Source organism: Silurus meridionalis, chromosome 3 (assembly GCF_014805685.1).
Source record: "Silurus meridionalis isolate SWU-2019-XX chromosome 3, ASM1480568v1, whole genome shotgun sequence".
NCBI classification, from domain to species: domain Eukaryota; kingdom Metazoa; phylum Chordata; class Actinopteri; order Siluriformes; family Siluridae; genus Silurus; species Silurus meridionalis.
The window spans coordinates 33,512,233-33,518,331 of record NC_060886.1 but is presented as its reverse complement, the minus strand read 5'-3'; positions in this window follow the sequence as shown (position 1 = coordinate 33,518,331).

Sequence of the window (6,099 nt, the reverse complement as noted above, 5' to 3'; positions counted from 1 at the left end):
CAGACACAACAATTAGTATAACAGCTACGATAAGATACATGCGTTAGCAGAATAAAGATGGTTTTATTATCAGTTTAGACTTTGAGAAAGTATTTGACAGGGTGGAACATAGTTTCTTATTTAACGTTTTAAAGAGGTTTGGGTTTGGAGAACATTTTATTAAATGGATTAGGATCTTATACAAAGGTGCAGTAACAAAAATGCAATGGGTTTTTAACACAGTGGTTTAAAATAACCAGATCAATAAGACAAGGATGCCCGCTGTCAGCACTTTTATATTCTCTAATTGCAGAACCTTTAGGACGAACTATAAAACAAGAGCAAGGAATAAAAGGATTAGGCATCGAGGGAGAAAAGAATAAAATATTTCAATATGCGGATGACACAACGCTATTGGTCAAAGATCTGGAGGGGGTGAAAAAAGCAATGCAAATCATACAAAAGTTCTGTAGGGGATCAGGAGCCAAAATAAACGAGGAGAAAAACAGTATACATGAGATTCGGAAGGGCGGCGGTTTTAACGGAGCATTTTACTTTTATAGAAGCAAAAGAAATAAAGATTTTAGGAGTTTAGGAGAAACAATGTGGGAGGAAATATTAGAAAGTTTAATGATTTCTAAACTATGATACATTTTATACACATCTTCTGTGCTGTTGTGGGCAGAAAAAAGGCTAAAAAATTTTTTTTTTTTATTTTTTATGAGAAGGAAAGCTTAATAGGAGCAATAGAGAAGGGAGGACTGGGGTTAATGGATGTGGAACAAAAAAAAAAAAACAGTCTGAGGGTGAAAACATGGGCGTAAATTTCATTTAACAGTAGGGGGGGAAAATTAATATAAAATTTCTCATGAGCAATTTTTGAGGGGGCACAAATAATACAGTCAAATTGTACTTACAGTATAAAGACACAGTACATTATTATTGTAGCATGGAGACTGTGTCAATTACAATCGTAATTCAAACTGCTTTACGTAAAGAAAGTAAAACTATCATAAAAAATAATCACAACAATAAAAACAAGGAATTAAAAAAAATGTTTAACATTTTATTTACAAATTAATGAAGACACTAAAGAACAGAATAGAAATTGATTATAAAAATACAGTCAGTTGGGATGTAGCACAGTGATCATTTAGTAAATGCGCAGATAAACTATATGCTAATTGTGTGTTAATTTTAACATTATTCCAAGTCGTCCCAAATAAAACACTGCATGGGAAACGGCTTTGGTGTGTTAGTGTCAGTGCACTATGCTACAAGCTATTATAAACAAGCTAAAGTTCACTAGATAAGTTTAATCGCTAATAGAGCAGATTCATGGAAAATTACATCGCTAATCAGCATTTTTGCCGCAACTAATTTATGAATAAGTCTGCATCAACTACATTAAAGAGAATCACTTTATTTAGTGAATAAAATACCCTAGTTAATGGAGATGAAAATTAGTTGAGCTGCAGCCACACACCTGACTCGTGTGTGTAGTGAAGGTGAGATGAACCGCACACCAGACTCGTGTGTGTAGTGAAGGTGAGATGAACCGCACACCTGACTCGTGTGTAGTGAAGGTGAGATGAACCGCACACCAGACTCGTGTGTGTAGTGAAGGTGAGATGAACCGCACACCTGACTCGTGTGTGTAGTGAAGGTGAGATGAACCGCACACCTGACTCGTGTGTGTAGTGAAGGTGAGATGAACCGCACACCAGACTCGTGTGTGTAGTGAAGGTGAGATGAACACACACCTGACTCGTGTGTGTAGTGAAGGTGAGATGAACCGCACACCTGACTCGTGTGTGTAGTGAAGGTGAGATAAACTGAGAAAACAGGCAGTGGGTCAAACCACTGTGAGGAAGGGGAGGGGGGAACTCAACTGTTTCTAAATTCATTTTTGCGTTTTTTTTTCTACTTACACAATTATTTTAGGTATACATACATATATTTTTCGTATAATAGAGAAAACATATAATAGAGAGTGCGATTTTTTAAAATATTCTTATTTAATCCCGGAGGGGGGGGGGGGGGGGGGGGGAGAGGACATGGATGAAGAAAGCAATGTGGCATGGAAAGCAACAATGGGTTTTTTCTTAAAGCAACTTTAATCTTGGAGACAACATACTGTGGATGAAAACAAAGAATTGGATGACAGAGGGGTTGCCAGACTTTTATAAAGAACTGTTGAGGACCTGGGGCAAATGTTTATAACTCATGTACATTTTAATCCACAAGGAAGAGAGAACATTTTAAATCAGTCTTTATTCTTAAACAATTGCATTTAAAATCAGGGGAAAGAGATATTCTTTAAGAAATGGTGGGATGTGGGTATTATGAAAGTAAGAGATGTTTTATATGAATTCAAAGAGGGGGTTTTTACCAACACAATACATTGTGGACATAATGGAGGAGGCAAAGGAGGATTTTGGCAGACAAGAAATAGAAAATAAATATGATGTAATCAAGAACTTTATACCTCAAGAATGGCTAAAAAGAATTGAAAACATGGAAGAATGCAAAGAAGAAAAATGTGTGAATGTGAGTCTTGGAGGAAAATTGTTTGCTTTTAAAACATGTTCTGTAAAAAAGTTTTGTTTGCCTTTTTAGAGATGCTGTTTTTAAAAGGCCTGTTGCAAATGAATATTGGTTGCGCACGTTTAAAGATTTAAAAGAAGACAGCATATAAAGAAATATGAAGGGGAAACTTATACAAATAAAGTTGCAGAAGTTTATCAGACATAAGGTTATTTTAACAGATGCAAATTTGAATAAGATTGAAATGGAACAATCCGCTTCTTGCAAAGTTTGTAAAGATGATGCAGAAGGGTTTTTACAGCTGTTTCTATACTGTAAAGAATTAGAGGATTTTAATGGGAACTGTAAAAGAATGATTTTAAAATGAAGAGGGAAGATGATGATGATGATGATGATGATGATGATGATGATGATATGGAATGGAAAAAGGTCATGATGCTGGGGGTTGAGAAGAAAAGTAAAAACAAAACACTTCTGAATCTACTTGATGATGAAGAGTGCAATATGTTCTGTCTTCCAGATATCCAGTCCGCTCCTGGATCCACCCCTGGATCAGTGATGTTCAAAGAATTCTGTGGCCTGTGACGTAATGCCAATGTGAAGAGACAGAGGGAGCCGCCGTATAAAAGCGCGGAGCATGACGACCGACCTTTTATTCACGGCGTACTTGTAGGAGATCACATTTTATAATGTTGGAAGATATTAATATTAATGTTAAAGGTACCCTTGAAATAGTTTATCTTAATGACTCTTTCAATTACCTTCCGATCTTAATTTTCGGTGGTGCTGCAGGCATATCTATAGGTGTAGGACTTTATCATTATGTAAAGTGGAAACGTGATGCTGGGGAGTGGAGACCGAAGCCCGTGGGCAGGATCACTCAGGTACTCACCAAAGCAGTGTTTCTTCACTGCTTATATTTAGTCGAGTATTTAAAATGCTCTGAGAAGACTATTAGGTCTGTAAACAGATGCTAACAGCTCTCCTAAATGAATACACTCTGTTTGGATAGGAGATGAACTGCCACAGTGTGTGTAGTTTTATATTCAAATATGCAAAAAAAAAAATGTACAGTAAGAATACTTTCAGAAATAAGTCTTCATAGTTGATTGTTTTTATTCATTACCATAATGCAAAGTAAATGAACAATGAAAACCTGAATCAAATCAATATTTAAAGTGAGCATCAAACAGCTTCAGTTCTTGTGGGAACACAGTTTTTGGAACTCAGTTGTTGTCAATATCTTGTAGAACGAACCAGAAATGTTCTGTTGATGTAGACTGCCTTAATAGATTTCCAGACAGACTTGATGATGTTGAGATCAGGGCTCTGTAGAGACTAAAACTATTATTTTCTTGTTGTTCTCTATGCTGAAGAAGCAAACATGTAAAATTCAGACTCATCTGTCAACAGAACTTTCTGTGTGTGTTTTGGGCCTTTTAACTAGTTTGTTGCACAGAAGGAAAAGAAACATGAATGTGTCTCAAAACCGTAAAAGGCTGTGTGTTTCCAGACGCATCGACTTCACTGTGAGGTGCTTAAATATATTTTCAAATATTCTGAGAACAAGAAAGCGAGAAAGCTTCACATTAAACAGTGTGAACATAATTCAAACATAATAAAAGATGTGGTTCATTGTTAATGTAAAAAATGTCAGCAGTTGCGTATCCCCAAATCCAATGTGATTGAGACATATCTACAAAGATAAACTCAACATTTTGTTAAACTGATAAAAAAACTGATGTCCTGAATGCTATTCAATGATGGGAGAAATTCTCCTGTGTACATTTTAAGAAATGATCTACTTAGGCCCGGGTTCGATTCCCGGTCAGGGAACCTACCCCAAGCCAGTGCACTCTTAGTGCCGGTCCCAAGCCCGGATAAATGGGGAGGGTTGCGTTAGGAAGGGCATCCAGCATAAAACATGTGCCAAATCGAACATACGGATCATGAATACGGATGATCCGCTGTGGCGACCCCTAACGGGAAAAGCCGAAAGAAAGTTTATCTACTTAACTATATATATATATATATATATATATATATATATATATATATATATACATTGGAACCCGGTTATGTCGATGTCCTAGGGGGTTGCCAAAAAGCATCGAGGTAACCGATGATCGAGATAAACGAAAATCAAAATGGCGGCAATATGTTAACGTGCTTGAAATTTCTTTATGTACATGATGTGCGTTAATAAATGAGAATGTGCATGCACATGTTTTTGAAGGGGTTTTTTACACAACAGCGTTGCCGCGATTTGTTTGATGAAGGCATGCTTCAGCGTGTCAGGTGCTTTCTCGGGCGCTTTCTCTGAAGCTCCAGGCTTCAATCGCGCACATATTGTGCTCGTTTATCATCATCACCAGCTCCTTTTTAAACTTTCACACTCTCACTGTCCGTTATTGTTGGTATATGTTGGTTCACTGCGGTCGTTGTTTTCGCGCATGCGTATCCCGGTACGTGCCTTCCCACCGGCACTCTCTCAACGGCTGCGCTTTTCTTCCCAAAGCGCATCGCGGATCCCCCCCGATCCTGCCGGTGTTCATTCTATGCTTTTGCTGCTCATCCCACGTTCTCCCGTGTGCTGTTCAGCGCCTCGCTTCTACTTTCTCCTCCCGTTCATCGCATAACATTTAACAACAAAAGGCATATGTGCACTAACTAACAGCAGAGATTCACCAGTATACAATACAACACCTGTAGCATCTGTAAGACTTGATTTTTCCGCCACTTCCGCGAGTTCTTCTGCGGCTGCACCGAGATAACCGACGTTAAATGGCAAATTTTTCCCCCCTTGTGTTCGAGATATTAGGGTTCGGCAACATAAAAAAAGTCATAACCGATAAAAAATGCTTAGAAAAAGTGAGAATTTGGCGGTTCCACTTCAAAAACGTCGACTTAATAGGGTTGTCGAGGTAACCGAGGGCGAGATAACCGGGTTCCATTGTATATATATATATATATATATATATATATATATATATATATATATATATATATACACACATTAGGGATGTCAATCGATTCAAATATTTTATCGCATGATTGTCATGAGTTAGCTCACTACTAATCGCAACTTAATCACACATTTTTATCTCTTTTAAATGTACCTTAAATGAATACTTATCAAGCTTTTAATAATCTATTCAACATTGCCATAGACAAATATTGATGCTTTATGCAAATGTATATTTATTATTAGTGAATGCAAAACTAGAGCATGAATTGAAAATATTCTTGTAAAAAAAAGTTTTATGGTGTTTTAAATTACGTAAATCACCAGGACACCAATCAGAATTTTCGCTATGTTTCCACACGGATGGTTTTAATTGCTGGATGTGTGCAAATCAACACGTTCATTTCGACAGCCCTAATAGAGAAATAGAGATGACTGTAATGCAGAATTAGTGGTGATCAGTGATCTGTTCATATTTTGTCTTTGGGACATGCAATTACGACACACGCGGTCATGTGATGGGACACTCGGTTTTTGTATGTACTCAACACTGGAACACTAACAGAAAAGGCACGTGATACTGTGTGTTGTGGGAGATGTAGTCAAAT